Below are 22585 nucleotides of genomic sequence, written 5' to 3'. Positions count from 1 at the left end.
CAGAAAATAAAGCATTATAAGAGGTTCAGGAAGTTATTTTCATCTCAAGAAGAAGCAGGTAAGAAAGGTTGACAAGTCTTTATTCTGGTCTTATGGGATAATCTGTAGGTTCCCAGCTGATAGGGGGGAAAAAATTAAAAGCATCAGAAGAAACTGCAAGAAGAAGTAAAACTGAGGCCTCTGCATAAATTGAAGTAATGTGCAGCTTGGCTGACAGCTGAAAGCACTGGAGGGTGAAATGTCAGTGCCAGGAAGGAAAGGGGCGGCCATAGGGTGCAGGCAGGGCTGGACAAAGGGTGCTGGGTGCAGGACAGGAGGGTCACTCAGCCCCCTCCAGCTGCTCTTTCCTCATGCTATGTGGACCTGTCACATCTTTCCAGTACAGAGCATCACTAACAGAGCAGGCGGAGAAGGGAGGGGAAGCAAAGCAGCTCAGCCATCAGTTGGCATCCCCCATACTGCCCTGCTGGATTTGTCCTGCTCCTATCTGGCTGCTCCAATAAAAGCTACAAGCATCAAAAGTCAGGCACAGCAAAAATCTTCTGCCCAGACTTCAGACTCTCATATTTACACACACAAGGCAAAGCCCTAGGAGCTCCCAGCATCTACCCAGCAAACACTGAATGCTGGACTGGGAGCTGGGAGCAGAGCCAGGGTGCCAAGGAAGGGGCCAGGATCACAGGGAGATGCACAGAGGGGAGAGAAGCGGTGGGACCATCAACTCCTCTCTGAGGGATTGGCCTGTGGGGATTAGAGACTGATGCAGACAGTGCTGGATGCCAAGAGAAGCAGGCTGCAGGCCGGCACGAGGTAGCAGGGTCCTGAACAGCACAGAAAAGGTGCAGGGATGCATTTGTGGTGTGAGACAGCCTTTCCCCCAGCAGAGAGTGAGGGAATGGGATCCCTCTCGTCCAGGCAGGGCGTGGGGGTCCGAGGCAGCCCCCTCCCAGGCCGGGGGGCAGCCAGCCCCGTGCCTCTCCGGCTGTTGCGCGGCTGAGCCACGCGGTGCCGAGGCGGTGCTGTCACCAGTGATTGATGGCATGGTTCAGGAGGAAATAAATTCCCAGGCTTTTGCAGGAGGTGAACTGGGGGGTGTATCCATCTTAAAGATGCTTAATGAATGTGCCACAGCCCGCGGAGTGGCAGCAGATACATCTCTGCAGCCAGCATTCCCCACGCTGTTCCTTGCGACGTTCAGGCACAATTTAACAGTTTCTTATTGATTTTATTTATGTTTCCCAGGCCCTGGCAGTGTTTAGATTGCCCCAGTCCAACAAGATCCCCATAGTCACAGAGGTGACTTGCACTTGATTTTCCCATCCTGCTCCTCAAGTCTGGGGATGAAACCTGGTGTTTGGCCAGAAAAGATGTGAGTTTTAGGCTCTTTTTCAGCTTCAAGAAAGAGGGTGATGCAGGACAGCTGAGGTGATGGTGAGCACTGGCACAGCACTGGGGCGAACACTGCTGCCACCCACCCAGATCACCCCAGCACCAAGCTCTGGGTTGTACCTTTGGAACTCAAAGCAAAATAAGGATCTTTCCAAAGACACCCTTGCAAACTTGGAAGCTCCTAGCTTTTATGTAGCTTAGCACACCTTCATTTTCAAGGCAAGAAAAATGACAATCAGCAGTTCTGGCATGTGACTTGGTTTTGTATTTCCCTCTTCCCCTTAGGAGAAAAAAAAAAGGAGAAAGAAAGAAAAGCAGCAAAGAACAGCAGAGACCCAGTTGACCTTTCTGGCTAAGAGACCTTGTCTGAATCACTGGATGGTAACAATGAATGAAATGCCAGTGCCCTGCCTTATAAATACCAGCTTCCTCTTGGGGTGAAATGCCATCTTCCAAGCATGGAAAAGCTGCAAAGAAAATGTCACCCTCGCCAAGGTGTGAAATGCCAGCCTGCTCCAGGATCCCCAGCTCAGCCGTGGGGAGATGGGCATGCTAATGCTGCTGGATCTCCAAATTCCTCCTGTCCAGGGCCTTCTCCAAAGCTCCATGGCATGAAGGGGACAGAACTTCAGTGTGGGACAGCCAGAGCATGAGTCCTCCAGAATTACCTCCAGCATCTCAGCAGTGAGCTACTCAGAAAAGCTTCCTTGAGGATTTGGGTTATTTCCCTTTTCCAGTGGCTGTGAGTCACAGGGCCAGCAGGACAAACAAATCACCTTTCAAGAATGGTGGGACAAGCCAAAACAGTTATTTCCAGTTTTACCAGTGAGATGAAAAAACAATTGAGCATAAGGAGAGTTTGTCATCTAAAAAGTTTATCACAACCCAGACTCCTAGTTCCCAGCAAAAGCTGTTGTTGCTGGGTTTAATCCTATTTATTAAAAATGGGAAATCATCCAACATACTGTCCTTGTGTGAAAAAATGCTTCCAATTAGGCTGGTGATATTTGTAATATCTCCCCTACCCTTCTCAGGGCCACATTTGGCTTAATCAAAGCCACATTTTCCAGAAGCTCATGCTCCCTTTTCCCCCCATTTGGCATTCTCCTACCCCAGTTTCCCAGTACCAAAGCCCCAGTACCAAACCTGTTCCAAGTCAGGGCAACACAGCAGGAGGGACAACTTGGACCATCTCAGGGAACTGCAGGGCTGCAGAAATGTAACCAAGCCTTCCTACCTGATCAAAATTATGTTGGGAAATGAATGAAGTTGCTTTTTGTCTTCTGGAAACTGGAGCTGTTCTCTTTCCCCACACCCACACCTTTTTTTTTCCATAAATGTGTGAAATAATTTCACCACCATTTTTTTTTCTTTCAGTTACTCCTCCTCCCCTCAGATCTCGCCTTTCCTGGCATTTGAAAATAGCTCATGAAAAGGAGGAGGAAGGAGGGGAATGAAAGGAAGTGTGTGGGGATGCAAGATGGAAGGGAAGAGAAGGGAAAAATACATGAATACTGAAAATACATGTTTTTCAAAGCAAATCAGAATGGCTGATTGCTTCGACTCCAGAACCCATTCTGGGAAAGGGCTGATAATCTAGGGAGTTTTCTAAGGCTCTCTGCATCCTCTCAGTTGTTAGGCAACACCTAGGCAGAAAGTGGCACAGCACAGCTGCCTGCACCTGCCTGTACCTCATGTGCAGGCAGCCATCCCAGCAAGGAAAAGTGACCTTCCAGGGACCCAGGTACCATCTGTGCTCAGAGCTGACCAGGATCGCTCTGAATGGATTTTTTCTGACCTGTGCAACACTTGTGGCTGGAACAGAAATGGCTGGGAAAACCTCCTCAGGTTTGATAACCTGCTGGTGGAGCAGCAGCTCGGCCCCACAGGACCCAGGGGCACGGTGAGGGGAAGGGTCTCAGCCACCTCTGGCCTCAGAGGGGCTGCAGGCTGAGGGCTGGAGGGCTTTTTTCTCCAGCCAGCACCAGGCTGATGACCAGGATGCCCCTGGCTTGCTGGGCAAGGCATTAGTGCTGGAGCAGTTCCAGGGACAGCTTTGTGGCCGACCCCTCTCCCTGCCTGCCTTGTAGAAGATCTCCACGGGAAATGGTTTTAATGCATCAGCATCCATGTGCATCACATCCAGGGCTTTCCCCCAAGTGCTTCTCTGTAATGGATTTAGTCCTTGACCTGGAGTGATGCTGCTCTTACAGGTTCCCAGGCAATCAGAATTCCAGTTGCTCCACAGCTTTCCTGCCAGGAGAGCAGGGCAGCAGCACTGCACCCCTAATGCAAATCTCCTCTCAGCCTTGGCAGTGGTGGGGCTGCCAGCACAGGGGGAGGGATGCTCACTGCTAGGGGAGGCAGCCAGGGCAGTCTTTCCCTCCCACATCTCTCCACTTGATATCTCTTCTCTCCCTGCACAGCACCTTCCCCCTCCTTCCTGCTCCTGTTCTCTGGGCAGCAGCTCTGGGGCCATAGGCATGCTTTCCAGCTTTTTTTCTTTAAAAAGCCCCTAAAACCTGCATGTCCCTAAACCACTGCATATCTGTGTCTGCCACAGAAGGGACTCGGGGATTTATGTTTAGGAATTTAGGAAAAAAATTTTCACCAAGAGAATAATAAAGTACTGGAATGCCCTTCCCAGGGAGGTGGTAGAATCACCATCTCTGGATGTGTTTAAAAAAAGACTGGCCATGGCACTTGGTGCTATGGTCTAGTTGAAGTGTTAGGGCATAGGTTGGACTTGATGATCTTAGAGGTCTCTTCCGACCTCATTATTCTGTGATTCTGTGATTCTGTGATTCTGTGATTCTGTGATTCTGTGATTCTGTGATGTTAGTGGTGGCACCAAGGGGAATCTGCAGCTGGATCAGCAGCAGCAGGAAGGCTGGCAGCCACGGGCATTGCCAGCACGGCTGCTGTTGGAGCCCTGGGAGCCATGTCATGAGCAGCACAGCTCTGCAGGGATGCACTGCCAAGTCCAGAGGATGCTTCCCATCCCAATCAGGAGCATGACAAGCGCTTCTCGCCTTGACAGTGTCAGAAGCCAGGAAGGGAACTACGCCTTATTCTGTGCCACACACACCAGCACTGGGAATGCCAGGTTGGGCTGAGCCCTGGGGAACTGGCAGCACGCTGAGGAGAGCCTCGCTGCTCTAGGGGGCTTCAGCCAGGCAAGAGCACCCCCACACCCCCCAGGAGTGAAGATGGGGGCTCTGCCATTGTGTGCAGCTCCCCCAGGACCTTGGAGGGGATGAGTTGACCGAACCCAACAGGCAGTGCTGCCCCAGCCCAACACAGGAGCCCAACAGGACCACCTTGACATGGCAGTGGGACACTGAACATTGCTCCAGCTGAATTCCTGAGCCCAGCAATCCACTTCTTTCCTCAGGAGATGCCCCCTGTGATGCTCTCTCTTCCCACCCTCCCACAAGGACACTAATTTTTTCCAGCTGAGCTGAAGAACAAACAAATCATCACCCACTCCAAGTAGGTGGGCTGGCCACGGCCAAAGAGAAGATGCTTTGTGTTTGGCAATGGTCCACAGAGCTAAGTCAGCAAAGCCAGATGACAGGCAGTGAAGCCACCCTTTCCAATAACAGCACTGTGACACACAGATCACTCCTGCTCCAGAGGTCTCCAAGGGCTTAGTGTGAACTCCATAATCCCCCTGTTTCCAGCACACAGGAATGCTGCTTGCAAAGCTAATCATCTTCGAGGGCATCTTCATTAGCCTTAGAGCACTCTGCTTCTGGCCTCCTGCATTCCCACTGGAGGCCCTGGGCCATGTCCTGCTCTCGTGTACTGCAGTGTAAATGTGTGTATCCACACCTGAAATCACATGATGGATATTTCACTGCTGTCCAAACATGCTCTTGGAGGCTCAGAAGCCCACAACTCCTGTCACTTCAAGGTGACAAGCCCACAAGACCCCCAGCTCATCTTGTGAATGTAATACAGTTCCTTCTCCACAGCCCCACCTTCTAGCTCCAGCAATCTGCAGAAATCCTTCCTCTCCTGAGCTCAACATGAGGCATTTCAACTACTGAGCCTCAAAATCACACTCAGCACGTTTTACCCACACATCCCTGCATGCCACAGACCAAGAAGCAAACACTGAAATACACCTTAATCCTCACTCACAGAAATGCCTCCTTCCAGAGCAGCAAATTATTTTATTATAGGAAAAGTCCAACGAGGGACCACACTGAAAGCCCTCACAAGCCATGTGCAAATAACCACACATTAACAGCCAGGCAGGCACTGGAGAAGGGCAGAGCAATGTAGGCTTCACATGGAAACACCAGCTCTGCCCAAGCATGGCCAGCACTGGGCTTTCCATGTGTAATCCTGAGCCCCCCATCCTCCTTCCTGCTCCCCAGCACCTGCCAGTGGGGTCCCTCTATATTTTACTCTGCTCTGGGGCTGCTCACAGGGCTGTTCGTGGGGGCAGCTCTCTCTAGTCCAGCCCTGAGAGTCCACACTCCTCTGCACCAACGTGGGAGCATCAAAAGCCTCCCACGGGTTTCAACATAGAGTCCCACAAGTGTTTTAGCTTGGCCAAACGAGATTTTTCCCAGGAAATGAAGTTTTGATGGACATTTTCCAGCCAGCCAGCTAGTGCCTGCCAGCACTTGCACTGCTTGGGTGTTCCCCAAGGGTCTGGAGCAGACCTGGCACAAGCATCAAGCAGCATCCACCCTGGCTGGGAGGAGACTGGCTGCAAAAACTGGCAGCTCAGCCTTACAAAGCTAGGCCAGACATGGGGTTTCCATACTCCACAGCTCCCAGCCCTGCCAGGTTCTTCGCTCGGGATGTAAGAGGGCACAACAGCCTCGGATGAACCCAGCTCTGCCACTGCCACTGGGCTTGGATGTGGGGCTGATTAGAAGGATTAAATACCAGTTCAGCAGCAGGCAGCAGGAGGGATGTGCTGGCAAGGCCCAGGCTCACCAGCCTGTGGGATGCCATGGGAGATCTTGAAAGGAAAGAAAGATCTGAGCGGGCATCGCTGCCCAGCTCCCTCTTTAACAAGGGACAGGAACAACCCGCAGTTCTCAAAGAGCTCCCAGATGAAAGCAGCTCCATCCCCAGGATCTTGTTATTATTTCACAGATGGTTCTCACATACCTTTTCTTTACTGTTATTTTTCTATAGTTAGTCATTGCTCTAGATAAATGGGGCCTCTGTGGCTGCAGGCAGTGGGTGGCAGGAAAGGCAAGGCTGCCCATGGCACTGGCAGGGCCAGACACTGCTGAAACACACAAACACCACTGCTAGGGATGTTAAAATGTGCCATCAGCAGGTATACCCTGCACAGGACCTCAGTTCACCTCCCCAGCTCCTTCTGCTCCTCACCAGCAGGAAGGGCTTTGCAGTGGCTGGTTTCTCTGGGAATTGCTAAGAAATCCCACCAAGAAAAGCATTAGCAAAGTGCAAACTGTTGTGACCCAGCCTTTACCTCTGCCTCCGGGCAGGATTGCCATAAGGCAATCTGAAATCCAGGCTGAGGAGATCCTGCCTGGTCTGCCCCACATCTGGCAGTAAAAACAAAATCTCCCCCTCCTTGAAAAGGCAGAGCTACTAAAGGACAGCAGGCAAAGCTCTGTCCTTGCAAAGCAGCCCTGAGCAGGACAGCCTGAGCCAGAGTCACCGGGCAGAGGGACCATGCAGGGATGGGTTGACTTCCTGCTCTAAGCTGGGCATGCAACCTGGCCCTTGGCCTCTCCCAAACCCTGACTGAGCTTTTGCAGGATTAGTGTGATGGCTGAGTGACAAGAGAACACTGAAAGGGGGAAAGGATTAAAAATAGATTCCAGTTTTGTTTCAAATATTGTAAAATAAAAGGTCGTGCAGCAGCTATTGTGGAACCAAAAAGCACGCTCACATCTCGGACTACGAGGCAGCTCAACAGCAGATGTATTTTTCATTAAAAGACTATTTAATATTGCAGGTTCCTGCTGAAGACCTGCTTTCTTGGTTCTGGCTGATTGCCAGGGAGACACTTCTTCCCCTCCCTTGCCTGGAGGAGCAGGGATTTCCTCCCACAGCCCTGAGCAGCCCCTTTTGCACATCTCCTTGCCTTGACAACCCCAGGAGCATCTCTATCCCCCACCAGCATCTCCAAGCACTCACCCAGCACTACAAGAGAGCCCCACATCCAGCACACAACCCATGTATCATAGCATCAACCTGGCAAGCAAAAGTAAATAAGAAACAAATTATCAGGCATTTTTAAAAAGCAAAATAGAGGGCAGGAGCAATCCCAACTGCACAAGCCCAAGGACTGCTGGTAAAGGGAATTCCTTTCCCTCTTATGAGAGACATCTAGACTTTGTTAACTCAAACTTTCTCATTTATCACCTTTGCACTGCCTCTGTCTGCCTCATGGCTGTCAGGCCATGATAATGTATGAAAAGCAGTCATTTGTCCCTCAACATCTCCCTCAGTACAGACACACTGTGCTGTGGGAATGGATTTACCCCACGCCCAGTTCAGCTCCCAGCACAATAAGGCTAATTTAGATGTTTAGCCAAATCCTCCTTTCTCCTCTGTCCCCCTTTTATTTTATTTTAAAGCCAGCAGGTGCTGGGCTCAGCAGTTGGAAGTGACACGCAGCTGCAGGCAGAACACAGAGTGAGAGCTTCTCCTCTCCTGCCTCCTTCTCTGCCTGTGATGTCCCCTTGGGCACGCAGGCACTGGCACCCTGGGGGACTGCACTGGAGCACCTGGTCCTGCTTGTGGTATTTTCTGGGCTCTGAAAAGCAGCACAGGAACCACCAACACACAGAGGCATCTTAGCAGTGGGGCTCAACACAGGCAGGGACCTCTCTGCTCCCCCTTGAGCTGGCTTTGGTGTCCCCATGTTTCCCAAACACACTGTATTTGGTTGGAATCATATGCAGAGTGCTGGCTCTGCCTCCCACGCAGCTGTTGATTGTGTTGGGCTCTGTTTGTTCGAGATTTGCAAGAGGGGAGGAGGGAGCAGCAGGCAGATCTGCAAGTGGATACGTGGCTAGATCCTGCCATTTTCAAAAATTAAAGAAATTGCCATTAATTAATTCTTAATTAATTAACAAAGTTTCAACACTGAGAGATGCAGAATGCAGAGAAGAAAAAAAGGCAAAAATCCCTGGCTGCTGGACATATTTCTTCTGATAGAAAAGCTTTTCAGGAGATTAAAACATTCACGTTCAGATGATTCTGGAGGAGGCACACAGAGCTGCCACGAGCCCTGGCGGTGCCACCTCCGTGGGCGCTGCCATGGGTGCTGCCCCTGTCCTGCCGGCTCCTGGTCCTCCAGCCCAGCCCATCCCTGCCATCAAAAGAGCCGCCCACCAAAGTCCCCAGGGCTTGCTGGGAGAGGAAATATCAAACCTGTCTGGAAATCAAACAGCAGAGTCAGAACAGAGGGAAGAAAAGAAGAAAACACAGGAAACGAAACCTAAACTGACACCCTTTGTAATTGAAAACACCCAATGCAGAGAATCGCCGCTCCGGGGACAACACGGCTCCTGCAGAGGAAATCCAAAGTGACTCCGACCCCGGGGCAGCTTCCCCAGACACCGCCGGCCATCAGAGAGGGCCTGGCATGAGGACTGTCACTGCTCTCAGCTGCAGGTTTCTGGCCACAAGCTCTGAGCATGCAGATGCCACTATGCATGTGATTAAAATCCTGTGAAGCTCATGCCAGGAGGAGCGGAGCAGGCAGCCCATGGGCTCTCCCACCACCAGCAGTGGCAAGGCAAACACCTCCCTGGGGACAAGAGCCTGGCCACTGGAAGAAATCTTCCTCAGGGGTACCCAAAGCTCTGATGGAGCTCATATCTCGTGTTTCAGCCTTAAGGTGCTGTCCTCTCTGCTACCCAGCTGGCAGCAATGAGCAACGAGCCAGAGAACCCTGCTCAGAGGTTCCAGCGAACCAGCAAAGCTCAGAGGAAAACCAGCCAAAAGCCCCTGAGGATGCAGATTCCATGGCTCACTATACCTCATTTGAAGGCATTATATTATCCTGAACTTTAATGAAAGCCATGTAAAATAATAATAATAATAATAATAATAATAATAATAATAATAATAATAATAATAATAATAGGTGTTCAAATTGAAAATGGGATGCCATTTCTCTGCTCATCTCTGCTGTGATCTCTTGCTGATCTCCAAGTGGAAGCCATACTTTAAAAATATTCATGTGCACCAGGCACTCTGGAAGCAAGACCTCTGGCAATTTGCCACAAAAACCCATACAGGAACAAGAAATCACAGGCAACAGAATGCATTTGCAGTCCTACTGGGAAGACCAGGGCAGGCAGAAACAGAAAGTGAGGAAGGAAGGACAAGGCACATGCTCAAGTTCCCTACCCCAGTCTGACCAGCCTGGGGCAGGCACCTCCAGAGCAGAGCAATGTGGCATCCCTGGAGTGCACAGGGCACCAACAGGGACTTCACAAAGGCTTCTCAAGCCCACAAAGGAAAAGCATGGGAGCTTTTACATGTGACATGAGACTTTCCATGCTGGCCTGCTCACAACTGGCGGGTTTGCTGCTGGGCGGGACCTGAGCACAAGGAGATGGCTGCAAGCAAAGCATTCACAGCCACTGTCCTCAAGCAGCCCCTGCTGCCCCCACAGCTCCATCCCCAATGTCCCAGAGGCAGCACTGTGGCATGGGCAGGGATGGGAGATGCTCTGCAGGCGGGCAGCCATGGGAGCTGGCACTCGTCCTCCCTACCCAGCTCCGTCCCAAGCAAGACAGTGGAATTAAGCACAAGTTATAATTAAGACTGGATGTTTGAAGAGAAACATAATCTCCGTTCCGTGGGATTCGCCGGCACAACAGTAATTAACGTCTCATTAACATTCGCCTAATTAAGCAGTTTATGAAAGTGGATAGATTTGCATACTGCTCCACTTCAGCTTCAGTGCATCCAGTTATATCCAGGCACCAGAATTAACCCTTCCAGGGCATTTCCAACCGAGTTCCCAGCCCTCAAGTCTTCCCAGCCTCTCCCTGTGAGGACACAAGCTGCTGTCGCTGCACATCTCACTGCACAGTGCTACCCAAAACCTGGTAAAACATCTCTCCATCACCTCTTTTCTAGCCAAAACACCTCCTCCCTATTACCTCTTTTCCAGACAAACCCATCCTAAACCTCTCCAACTTTCTCCATTGGTTATCTCTTTTTAAATCCCTCAACTGGTTTCAGCGTTTTCCCCTAAGTCCTCAACACATTCATAAAGAAGCAAAGATCTGTAAGGGTTTCTGAAGATAGGGAGAAATGTCTCCTAAAACATTTTCGTGCTATACTCATTCCCAACTGTTCTTTAATGTTTAAAAACAATGACTTCAAGATTAAAGAGATGCTCCAAATTCTGAACACCAGTTTAAAAGCAGGATGCAACAGGAGCTTCCAAAAGGGTTTTACCATAGGGAATACGTTCCCTCTCTTTGAGAGTCCTCCTGTCACTGAGAGGAAAGGCAAACCAGCAAAAGCAGTGACAACACCCAGATGATGCCCTGTCCCTCGTGGGGACAGCAGGACACCATTCCCAATGGATCCTGGAGCAGCCCATCAAACAAGACACATTACACATGCATCCCCTTGGCAATGAGTCACTTGAACTGCTGGACAGAACATTTTCCACTGCTAATACCGGCCTTCTCTTCTGATGCTGGATTAGTAAAGCTGCTGCATCCATCACACACTTAAAAAGATCATGTGCAAACCTGCCTCCCCCTGGGGCAGCTCCTGGGGGGCGAAAAATGAGCTCTCTAGTTAGTGGTTAATGCTTGGAGACCAGATGCAACTTTCCAGCAAATACAGTGGGAAAGAAAAATTCATGACACAGCCTTTCATTGAAAATCAATAAAGCCCAGACCTGCCTGTGATGTACACACTCAATTTATTCCTCGCTCAGCTCATTGCATCTTCACCACCAGCTCTCTCACATCAGTCAGGTCCTTGCTGCAGGACACAGTGTCCCTGCCCACCTCTGGGTCATGGCACTGGTGTCACCAGAGCCGTGTTAACATGGGGCTGTCACCTCCCTGAGCCTGGCAGTCCCAGGCCCCTGGCTGCAGCAGGCCATGCTCCTGTGGCTGTGATCCAGCCCCACAGCATCCCTCCCCACAGAATGTCCTGGAGTGACAGCCCAGCTGTGTCCAGTGGCAAAGGCAATTCCAGAGTTCCCTTCCATCTCCCAACGGGTTCCTACAGCTACAGCACACGCTCTGGATTTGCACTTGGAACACCTCTGTCATGAAAACACATCTTAATTTTCCCCTCTCCCCAGCAGCCAAGAAACCTTCCTGAAAGTGATGATGGAACAAGCCATCCTCCTGAGCCAAGTTAGGACATCCTCCAGTCCTGCCTGAGTCCTATCCACAGGAATCCCATCATTTGTCCTGTCCTGCTCCCCCTTCCCCTCTGAGGAGGCTTTGAAATCCATGTGAGACACCCAAAATCCCTGCAGATTGAGGTGTTAGCCTCTGCCTTTAACCATTTTTTCTTCCTCCCCAGATCTCCCTGACAATGCAGAAAACAGTCCCAGAAAGGTGGGGGGGGGAGAGGGGATGGTCATGTCCCTAAGCTTTTCCCACTCCCAGCTAGTGGGAGACCTCAAAATTCCAGGGAGATGGAGAAACAGTTGCTCCTTTCTGATGCTGGGGTTGCATCCTACATCCCTCCTGCAGCCAAATCCTCACCGGATGCAGGAGAGCAGCTGAGCAATGCAGGCAGGGGAAAGGCAGCACTGTCTCCCCTCCCTCCATCTCTGCCTCTCCTCCTGCACAGCTCCCACACTGCCACCCTCACCCAGAGCCACCACAGCAGGACCAAAGAGCCGCCCAGACACCGGGGTGAGGGGCTGATGCCAGCCCAGCCCCAGAGCAGCTGCCTTTGGGGCAGGGCTGGCTGTGAGCAGAGCTGAGGGGATCTGGGGAGGGCTGGGTGTCCTGCTGTGCTGGGGGCTCGAGCCGGGCTCTGCAGCACAGCCTGACCTACTTTCCCTGGCGGTACAGTCACACCAGCCGCAGCGGCAGCGCGGGGTTTCTTTTCTCTCTACCACGTACACACGGCTTCTTCAAAACTGCCAGTGGCATCATGGCGGGGTCCCCTCTGTGCCACCACCTCGAAGCATTGGCTGTCCCCTCCCTCACCTCCAGCCAGTCCTGCTGCCTTTGAATTGGTGCCCTCCTTTCCCTACCCTTTCCCAAAAAATTCACGGCACATCTCAGCCAAGAGGAGGATTTATTGATCGTCTTATCTGTGTCTAATCCCAGCCGGAGCGCTGCGATAAACGAAGCTGGCTAAATAAAATGCTTTCCTGCAAGGTCTCTGTGTCGAGAGCAGCTGGCTGCTGGCGGGGTGCAAAGTGGGAAGCAGCCCCCAGGGACCCCAGACCCACCTGTGCAGGGAAGAGCAGCCCATGATGGCAAAGGCCTTGAAAGAAGGAGCAATGTGCTGTGAACACCCATCCAAAGCTGAGAACAGGGGTGGGGCACCAACCAAACCCCAACTACTCCATCTAATCGATGGTAAGTAGTTTAAATGCTCTTTCACTGCAGTTCAGGGAGCCCTAATTCCAGGCGTGACCTGAATCTCTTTAAAAAGAGAAGGGAGGAGAAGCTGGCAGGCAAGGAATGGGGAAAGCCAGAAATGCCAGGGATGCTAATTTGTCCCTGTTTCCTCTCTGCAGAACAGCATCTGGGAGAAAAAGCACCTGCTAAAGAGAAGGGATCCCTGTGGAGCAGGGATCCGGAGGCGCGTGCTCGCAGCAATCCCTGCTACCCAGCCTGGACTGGAAACGCTTGACGCAAGAGCAGGATGACGGATGCTTCTGTCTTTGTGAGAGCAACGTGGGGTGCCAGTGAGCACTGACAAAGCAGCCCACCCCAGCACAAGGAGGGAGCAGGGGAGCTCAGCCCAAATGCGGTGTGGCCGTATCCAGGTCAGCTGGTGAGCCTGCTGGGAAGCACGGGCTATAAAAAGCACAGGCAGGATGCTGGGATCATCCCGGAGCAGAGAGGAAGAGGTGAGGATGGCCCTGACCTCCAAGTCAGCAGCGCCAGGGTGGCAGTGGGCTGCAGAGGATGGCACTGGCCACACAGGACCGTGGGCAAGCACCCTTCTCCCTGGGATTTCCAAAGTAATGGCCCATGAGACAGCACTGACTAAGAGTTACTGCTGGCTCTCCAGAGGGAGATGGGGCGTGGAGGAAGAGGGACTGAGGTGGCCAACAAGCCAGGGCTGGCAGATGGAGAGATGCACTTTGGCACCCTCAGCCCTGACCGAGGAGGTGGAGGTGGAATTGCCATCCCCTGCATCCTTCTGTGCCTGTTACACAGTGTTTGTGCTCCTTCAGCAGGGAGGTGCCATGGGGAGCACCAGCCTGGGACCCCCTTCTGTATGGAAGCACCAGCCTGGGACCCCCTTCTGTATGGAAGCAGACATCCTGGGGGCACTGGAATGGGGACAAATCCACTGACCAGACAAGCCTGTCCTCTCAGCCTGTTCCTGGACAAGGCACATGCATGTAGCCAAGAGCTTTCCTCTACCTCAGCACGGCCCCAAATCTCCTACAGACAGTGGACAGAAGCAGGGCTGGCTACACTGGGCTTTCAGCTCAAGCTGTTCCCACCCTGCTGCTCTCCTGCCACCCAGTGTCATGGCATTCCCACTGCTCTCCCAAGGAGAATCACAAATCTGCTTGAAATCTCTCCTTGGAGGCCCGAGCTTTGCCAGACCCTCTGGCAAGCCCCACAGACCAAAGGGTTAATGGGTGATGATGGGGAAAGGCTGTGATGCCTGTTCCCCACTCCCCACCCCCTGTCCCCCTGCAACAGGACCTGGATGGGCAGCAGTCACTGCAGCCCTGCCCCCCAGCCCCAATTTCAGTAGAGCCTGGCAGGGCACACAGGGAGCTGTCAGGCCCTATCATGACTCACACAATCATTTCTCCCTTCAAGCCAGGAAAAAAAAAGACAAAAAAAATAGTCAGACAAACGTTTGAAAAACTGCAGATAAACAGAGGAGAGAGGAGATGGAAGCAGCTAATGAGGTCCCTGGCCCCAACAAGAGGTGTGAGGAGAGCACAGATGCTCCTTGGCCAGCAGCAATCCCACCCGTCGGGCACAAGGAGCACTCGAGGGACAGCCCTGCCTGGCACAGCCCTGGCAGCACCGGCAGGGACCCCTGGGCAGCTCCAGGGAGCCATCCCCAGGCTGGCAGAGCAGCCAGCCCTGGGGCAGGACCCCCGGCAGCCCTGGGGCGGTGTCTGCACAGCCACACACAGCCCAGGATCTGCACAGCCACACACAGCACAGGGGTGGCACAGGATCTGCACAGCCACACACAGCACAGGGATGACAGGATACCCTGGCCCAATGGAAACCTCACCGAGCTGCAGTGAGCAGACTGGGGGCACTCCCAGATTTATTTTTCTCCTCCTGCTCTATGAAACACCCATAAATGCTCGGTCAGCAGGAAGCCAGAACCCCAACCCTGTTTCCATGCAGACCCCCAGCTTCCCTATGACTTAGCCAACCTCTGCCCTAGGGACTGAAAAAGGAGAAAAGCCAAAAAATCTTGATTCTTATAGCTAAAACCAAATGTGTCACCTCAGTAACAAATTGGCCTGCTTGCCTGGCAGAAATTGCTCTGTTAAAATATATATCCATATTATTATTTTTGAGCTGCATTTCCCAAATCTGTTCAAGAATGGGGAGGTTTTCAAGTCCCCATGGACAGCAAGTCTTTCTGCTCCCTTCCCAGCACCCAGCAAGGTAATTATCTGCCAGGAGCCCTGGGCTGTGCCACGGCTGGTTACACTGCTAATTAGCAGAAACAAGCCAGTCCCCTGGGGCACACCAGGTCCATCCCCATCCCTCTCTGCCTTCTTCCTCCTCCTCACCCTGGAGGGCATAGAAGAGCATCTTATGTTTAGCACTGGGAGAGCCTTGTACTCCTCCCCTGGGTGCCAGAGGTGCAAAGGTACTCCTGCCCACCTGTGGGACAAGGGACAGAAGGACCCAGGCAGCACCTATTGCCAAGAAGATGCTCTTGCCATGAGGCTACCAGGCACATGAGGACACCATGGAGAGCACTACTTCTGCTGGTACCAAGAGAATTACAAAGTGCATAACTTAGAATCTGGTTTAGCCTCTTCTGGAGGGATACCTAGGAAGTGGAGGCTTCCCAAGAAATCTTCTCTTCCTAAAATGACAGGAAAAAAGCTCTGATCTTGGAGGCATTTAAATCTTCCCCCCAAGGACTTCTCTAGTTTTTGCTCCTCACTAGTTTTCCTGTCTCTTCACCAGGCAAAAGTCACATTTCAATAAGCCATCGGCTTTGCCAGGAGAAGGGCAGAGCTGTGTGCTGCCAGAGTGAACACTGGAAGGCAGGAGAGGCATGGGAGGGCACGGGAGGCAGGAGTGGCACAGGAGGGCACGAGAGGCAGGAGAGGCACGGGAGGGCACGGGAGGCAGGAGCGGCACAGGAGGCAGGAGCAGCACGGGAGGCAGGAGAGGCACGGGAGGCAGGAGAGGCACGGGAGGCAGGAGTGGTACGGGAGGCAGGAGAGGCACGGGAGGGCACGGGAGGCAGGAGTGGCACGGGAGGCAGGAGAGGCACGGGAGGCAGGAGAGGCACGGGAGGCAGGAGAGGCACGGGAGGGCACGGGAGGCAGGAGTGGCACGGGAGGCAGGAGAGGCACGGGAGGCAGGAGGGCACGGGAGGCAGGAGTGGCACGGGAGGCAGGAGAGGCACGGGAGGGCACGGGAGGCAGGAGTGGCACGGGAGGCAGGAGAGGCACGGGAGGCAGGAGAGGCACGGGAGGCAGGAGAGGCACGGGAGGCAGGAGTGGCACGGGAGGCAGGAGCAGCTCAGGAGGCAGGAGCAGCACGGGAGGCAGGCACGGGCAGCGCTGGGAAGATGCCCCTCGTGCACGTGATGCGTCGGGAGGAGCATCCCCCAGTGCCTGGCCCAGCGAGATGGGAGGGAGCAGTCAGAGCCCAGCCACCCTACCAGGATGGCTTCAGGCTGCCAGGATGACACACCATCATCCTCCTTGCCTGCAGCACCAACGGGAGCTCGATGGAATGTGCAGACGGGTGTGTTCCCCACCCTTGGATCACGGAGTGCACACCAGATCGCTGATCTGAGGAACGCGGACGGCACCTTGGGCTCTCCAGATTTACACCCATCCCTTCCCAATGCTTCGGTGCAAGACATCCGAGGCCCCACACCACCAGGAGCAGGGACCTTGGATCCCAAGGGAGCAGCAACAGCAAGAACTGGGGCTGTTCTCACCATGTATGCTGAGAACCAGCACCAAAAGCTCCCAACCTTCACAGCTGAAGCTACTTATCCAAAGCTATACCAGCACTCAGAAAGGAGCTCCAGATCATCACTCCAGAGGATCCAAGACTCTGCTGGACCGTACACACAGGTTGTCCTCCTTCCCTTAGAGTTCCCTGCTTGGGCTGGATATCCCACCCTGTCCCAGGGAGCCTTGGGTACGGCTGAAATAGCCCTCAGCTAGCCAGTGCAAGCCCAGAGCTTGTGTGCTCCCAACGTCAATCCCTGCCCCACTGCTTGCTTGTTTCAGCTTCCCCAGGAGATGCACATGGGGCTGGTCCTGCATACCAGGGCTTCCCCACAGAAAGAAATCAGTGGGGCATCTCCTGCTATTAATGGGCAGGATCCCAGGCAGTCCCTTGAAACACCAAAAGTGGATTGAGCACAGGACTCATTCCCATCACCATAAGGAAGACAGGACTACCCCCCCCCCCACTAACCCCCCTTTTACTGCAAGACTCTGGGGCCCCCAAATGTGTGGAGCTCCTCAAAAGCTGCACCACCCCAGCTGGACAGGAGGAACAGGCACTCACCCGGGCACCGTTCCTGGGTTATTCAAGCTCCTCTTCCCATTCCCCCCACTCAACCAAGAGCGAGACCAGCTTGCAAGCCAGCGCCCGCTGCTCCACGCTCACCTGTGCTCTGCCCCTCCGGAGAGCGGCTTGGAGCTGCTCAGCCTTTGCAACAAACTCCCTTCCGCAGCAAGACATCAGCCTTTGGGTGCTGCCTGCCCCTTCCACGCGCTGGCTGCTCTGCCTGCCTTGGGGATTTTTTTCCTTTTTTCCCTTCCACCCCGTAGCGTTTTGAACGTGCAGATGCCCCAGCTTCTTAAAATTCAGCCTGGGGGCGTGGGAAGTGTTTTGGAACATGCCCAAGCTGTCTGCTCCGTGCGTGCATGCTGCTAAAAACGATCCACCTACTGCCCCCATCTCCTGCACCGCTTGTCAGCGCCGCCGTGCCTTTCCAAAGATAAGCAAGTTTACACACGCAGCCCGGGAGCAAAGCCCCAGGAGCAATCCCATGGGGCAGGGGGGAAATTCTCTGCTCAGGCACCAGGCAAACCTTCCATGTAGCAGTGGACAAGGAGCAGGGTGCCAGGTCTAGTGGAAGGTGCTCTTGCACACATTAGGGGGGTGAAATGAGATCTTTAAGGTCTCTTCCAACACAAAGCACTTCATGATTTTATGATGGACAGCGCTGGGAATGATGCCCTTGAGCCAGCACTACCTCCATCCCCCAGCGTCACAGCAAGGGTGGAGCACCGGGAGAACACATGAAAAAAAAACAATTTACTTGCTCTTGAAGGATGCAGTGGCAGGGGAACACAGCCACCCTCATTACCATGGGGGCAGTGTCATGGGCTGCACTATGAGAACATTTAGGACACCCAGCTCAGCAGCCCTGCCCGACAGCTGAGCGTGTGTGTGGTAACACGGTCCAAGGGAGCGTAACGCATCTCCTCCCCAGCAATCCTCAAGGGCTCCACCAACAAATAATCAAGCTACAGAGATTTGACAAATTAACCTGTAAAACATTGCTGGCAAAGCCCAGCTTGTCTGAGACACCAGCAGGCAGCTCTCAGGGGCACCCAACCAGGGTAACGGAGCAAGGCCAGCACACACTAACTCAGAGCCTGGCTCCAGCCACCAGCACGTTTTAAAAAAAAGGGTATATAAACCACTGAGGCTGGGATTTGGTCAGGAGAGATGGGCTGAGCCCTCCTGCACATGCACAGTGTACAGTGAAGGCTCTAGGTCCCCAAGAGAAAAGGACAGCAGGGCCAGCTCCAGCCCAGCAGCCTGGCTCTGGATTCAAACACAAGCTGCTCAAAATCAGTGACAAGGTTGCTTTTTCTTTTGCTTTTAAATCCCTCTGGCAATCTGGCCTTCAAGTGCTCATCAATCCATTCAGGGCCGTCTCGCCCCCACCACATCACTGCTCTGCAAATTTGAGTGAAATTGATATTTTCCTATCAGAAACATGAATTTTCAAACACACAGAACATTGGATTTGAAAGCTGACTTTTGTTGGGAAGGTGCCTGTCTCTTTGTTCACAAAAGGGCTCATTTTTCCTGGAAAAGGGCCCAGATTTTGAGTGAAAGATCAATAACATGCAGAAAACGGGTCCTTTTATTTAATTTTGCCATGATACTAGAAAGAAAAGAAAGAATCCAATGCTGAGACTGAATGATTTCAAAATATTTTGCATTTGTTTACCCCAGTGCCACGCTGGAGCATCTATTCAGAGGAACTCAGTGGGAAGGATGCAGCCTTTGGGGCTCCTCTAGAGCATCCCTTTATCACCTGCTGGTACCCCACTGGGACAGCATCCCTGGCACTGCTCCAGTCCAGCCCCAGTCCATTTTTGGGGGTATTATTAGAGATTTAATTGCTGCTTCCTTTGCCCTGCCTTATCCAAGGAGCTCTCTCACCACAATGTTCAAGGGTGACCTTCTGCCTACACTAATTATGAGGAAGGGTGAATCAAACTTAAAATTGCAATTACAGCCAGGGTGGGGGGAATAAAGGAAAAAAAAAATCTACACCACGAAGACACAGCATTCAAGATGCCGTGCAACAGTCATGACATGCTGCATCCTCCCCATCCATATGGGGGAAAACTAACACTTTGGCAAATTTATGAGGATGTGTGAAAGTGATTATATATTCCTGAAAATATCTCAAGTGGAACGGCCTACCTGGCATATTTTGTTAGTCATGAAACACGCTCCTTCCACCGACTGTAGTTTGTGGCTTTCCATCTGCTTAAATACTTTAAATACTGAAACTTTCTTCTTTTTTTTTTTTTTTCCTAAGCTGAAATAGCACACCAGCAGCAGAGTGCTGACTCAGGGGCACGGGATGAGGACATGCTCACCCACCAGCAAAGGGATGCAGAAGATGCCATGCCACAAGGGCAGGAGAGCAGAGGATTCACCACGTGGGTGGTAAGTCCTGCTGCCCCTGGCCAAGAAAAGCAAGAGGTCAGCTTGTGTTAGTTAATTAACTGAATTAATTGAATTAGTGTCCAGCAAGGGAGCACCAAGAAAGAATATTATTTTGGGTCAAGTGTGGACATGAAAGGGAAAAGGTTAAAGGAAAGAAATGGCACTGGTTGGCCATTTTAATTTCATTTGGCCAAGAAAAAATAGGCAACAGTTGTAAAGGTTACAGGTCATTGCTGCCAAGCCCAGATTTTAGCAAAATGGGGTTTATGGGCACTTGCTCCAGGACAGTCAGCACCCTGATCCCGCCAGTTCCTGCTTTCATGGGGAGCAATGCCCCTTTTGTCCTGGCAGAGCTGAGGAAAAGGCTCCAAGGCATCAAGGAGATCCAGGCCTGCTTCTCTCTTGCCCTCTCCTGCTCTTTAGTTAAGAGTTTCTATTTTACAGCCCTGGCTGGAGTTTCAATAGCCACAGTGGCTGGATGTGGGGTGTTCCTGCACGGGGATGCAGCCAGAGCTCAGCACTGGCAAGAGAAAACCCAGCCAAGACTCCCAATACCAAAGGAGATGGCCAAGGGGCAGCAACAGCAGCAGAGGAACATCCCCTAAAACCCCATTCCCACCAGGGAGGTGCCTTTAGATGTGCTTGAGAGTAGTGAGGCCCTGGCACATGGTACCCAGAGCAGCTGTGGCTGCCCCTGGATCCCTGGCAGTGTCCAAGGCCAGGTTGGACAGGGCTTGGAGCACCCTGGGATAGTGAAATGTGTCCCTGCCCATGGCAGAGGGTGGCACTGGATGAGCTTTGAGGTTCCTTCCAACCCAAACTGATTTTACAATTCTACTATTGTGTACTCTGGAAAAACTTGGAATATCAACACTGTGATTTATCCACAAAGGGATCATTTTGAGTCATTGAAGCAGTTATCTACTTGTTGCATGAAGCAATAGCAACTGTGCCCCTCAAAGCAACAGTGAACAGCACTCAGGGTGTAACTACAGTGCAACTTCCCTTTGCCTGATTACAGAGAATGATCCAAGAATGGGAGCACCTCGGCCGAATCACCTCCCCCTGGGCGTGCAGGCTGTGCAAGAGAAACCCCAGGCACAGACACACATCAGCTGAAGCAAGGACCAGGGGAATATGATGAGCATTTTCCCAAATGGCAGTGCAAAGCTGAATATTAGGTGATTTGTGGCAGATTTCCTCCAAGAGAAAATCTCTCCTACCATGGTGGTAAGGTTTTCACAGCTCATTTGGCTTTTCATTTGCTGAACGGCTTTGAGCTGTTCTCCCTTGCAGGACAAGGCCTCATCATTTGTGTTTTCTAACAGGGTTTTTTTGTTTTTTTGCCTAGGAGAAAACCATCTCTCCTCCTGCTCTCTGTGAGCCTAATTCTGCATCTCCAGCTGACATTCAAGGGTTTTAGAGTTACTCTCACTTTTCAGGGGGATAAATAATCTTGGAGGGCAGGGGTTTTTTTTCAAGGTCCAATACCCAGAGAAGGAGTTTCTCCTTCCAATTGCACATAGTCCCTGAGAGAAATAATCCCATGGGAAATAATCCAGTACAAAGAGGATTTATTGTATCTTTTCACAGGGTCTTTCTCACTAACAATTGATGAGTTCATAGGTACCAATATCCATTAGAGGGTTTATTTTATTTCTTGTTAGAAAATAAAAAAGGCAGAGCCTAAGAAGAGTAAAACTAGCCACAGAGACTGAAGACTGACAGGAGCTGCCTGGCAGACAGTGAGTGAAAATGCTCTGACAAGATGAAATGTTTTTTATTTCATTGAAATCACTCCCTTTCCGAATGACTAATACACAGCTATCGCACCATGGATATTTCCAGAGTGATGAGATGTTTTTAAAATATCTCACTGTGCCTCAAAATATCTCACTCTGGCTCAATAGATCATCCAAAACACCACCCACGGAAATCATAAATAAATAGATACTATAGTGCTGTAAAAGAGCAGACTGGCCAGGGCCAGGGCAGCATCCTTCATCGGGGAGTTCAATGAGGCCACTGAACCCCTCCCCTCGGCACGTGGCTCCTGCAGCCAGGCTTTGTGGAGGTGGAGACACTGAGCCCTTGCACATGGAGCTGGGCACCTCCTACTCTCCCAGCACCTTCACAAAGCTGTCCTGTACAGCTCCCTGATGACACAGATATCTCCTTCAATGAGCAAACTGGATATAAGAGCTACAGTGGACTCCACGGTCCACTCAACCGCCCACACTCAACAGCACAGCGGCCACCAAGAAGGCAGGTGACATTCTCTGGCACATGGGCCGCCCCTGGAAATCCATGTGCCCTCCAGGGGACCCCCACTGCCTACACAACAGCTTCAGACCTCAAGCTGCAGGAACCAGAAACACTCCCTCCTACTCCCTGCCCCAAAACACATCGCTCCCATCGGGAAAGGGACACCCACACCCTGGGCACTGGTGTGGGTGTCGCTGGCACTGGGCGACGTGCTGGAGGGGGTGACTGCCAGCCCAGCAGCCTCCACACCCCCTCACCCTGGGTGGCAGGGACCAGCCCAGCACAGCAGAGCCAGGAAAATCCCCTTCTTCTGACAAAGGGATTGAACCAAGCCAGGAAGCTCCTGCTCTCCTGACAAAGACTCCAAGGGATTGCAAGGACTTAATGGTTGCAAAGCTGCCCCCAGGCAGCTGATTTTTTACACATTTGGATGCACTTGCTCCAGGCTTGGAGAGGGTAAAAAGCAGCAAAATGGCAAGAAGAAATCAAGGAGCAGGGCTGACTTGCCTTGCATGTGCTCCAACCATTCTGTGTGTAGAGAGGGCTCATGCCAGATCCCCATGCCATTGTCCTCCCTGAAGGGAAGAGATCAGAGTCCCATCCCAGGCTGGGACCCCGGTACAAGG

The 22585-nt window shown here is 52.2% G+C and overlaps 1 protein-coding gene across 4 annotated transcripts in view; it reads right to left on the bottom strand.

The window, feature by feature from the left end:
* Window positions 1–22585, bottom strand: part of LINGO1 (leucine rich repeat and Ig domain containing 1) — a 156402-nt gene that overhangs the window by 111905 nt on the left and 21912 nt on the right. The window contains exon 1 of one of the 4 annotated variants that reach the window (XM_030955524.1): window positions 17382–17454. The exons of 2 other annotated variants lie outside the window; for them this stretch is intronic. The gene's annotated coding sequence lies outside the window, so the exon portion shown is untranslated. Of the gene's footprint in view, window positions 1–17381; window positions 17455–22585 lie in introns of those variants that run through there. One more of the 4 variants, XM_030955527.1, reaches the window with a different exon arrangement.

Source organism: Camarhynchus parvulus, chromosome 10 (assembly GCF_901933205.1).
Source record: "Camarhynchus parvulus chromosome 10, STF_HiC, whole genome shotgun sequence".
NCBI classification, from domain to species: Eukaryota; Metazoa; Chordata; class Aves; order Passeriformes; family Thraupidae; genus Camarhynchus; species Camarhynchus parvulus.
The sequence above is the reverse complement of the archived record's forward strand: the minus strand, read 5'-3'. Positions and strand labels throughout refer to the sequence as shown.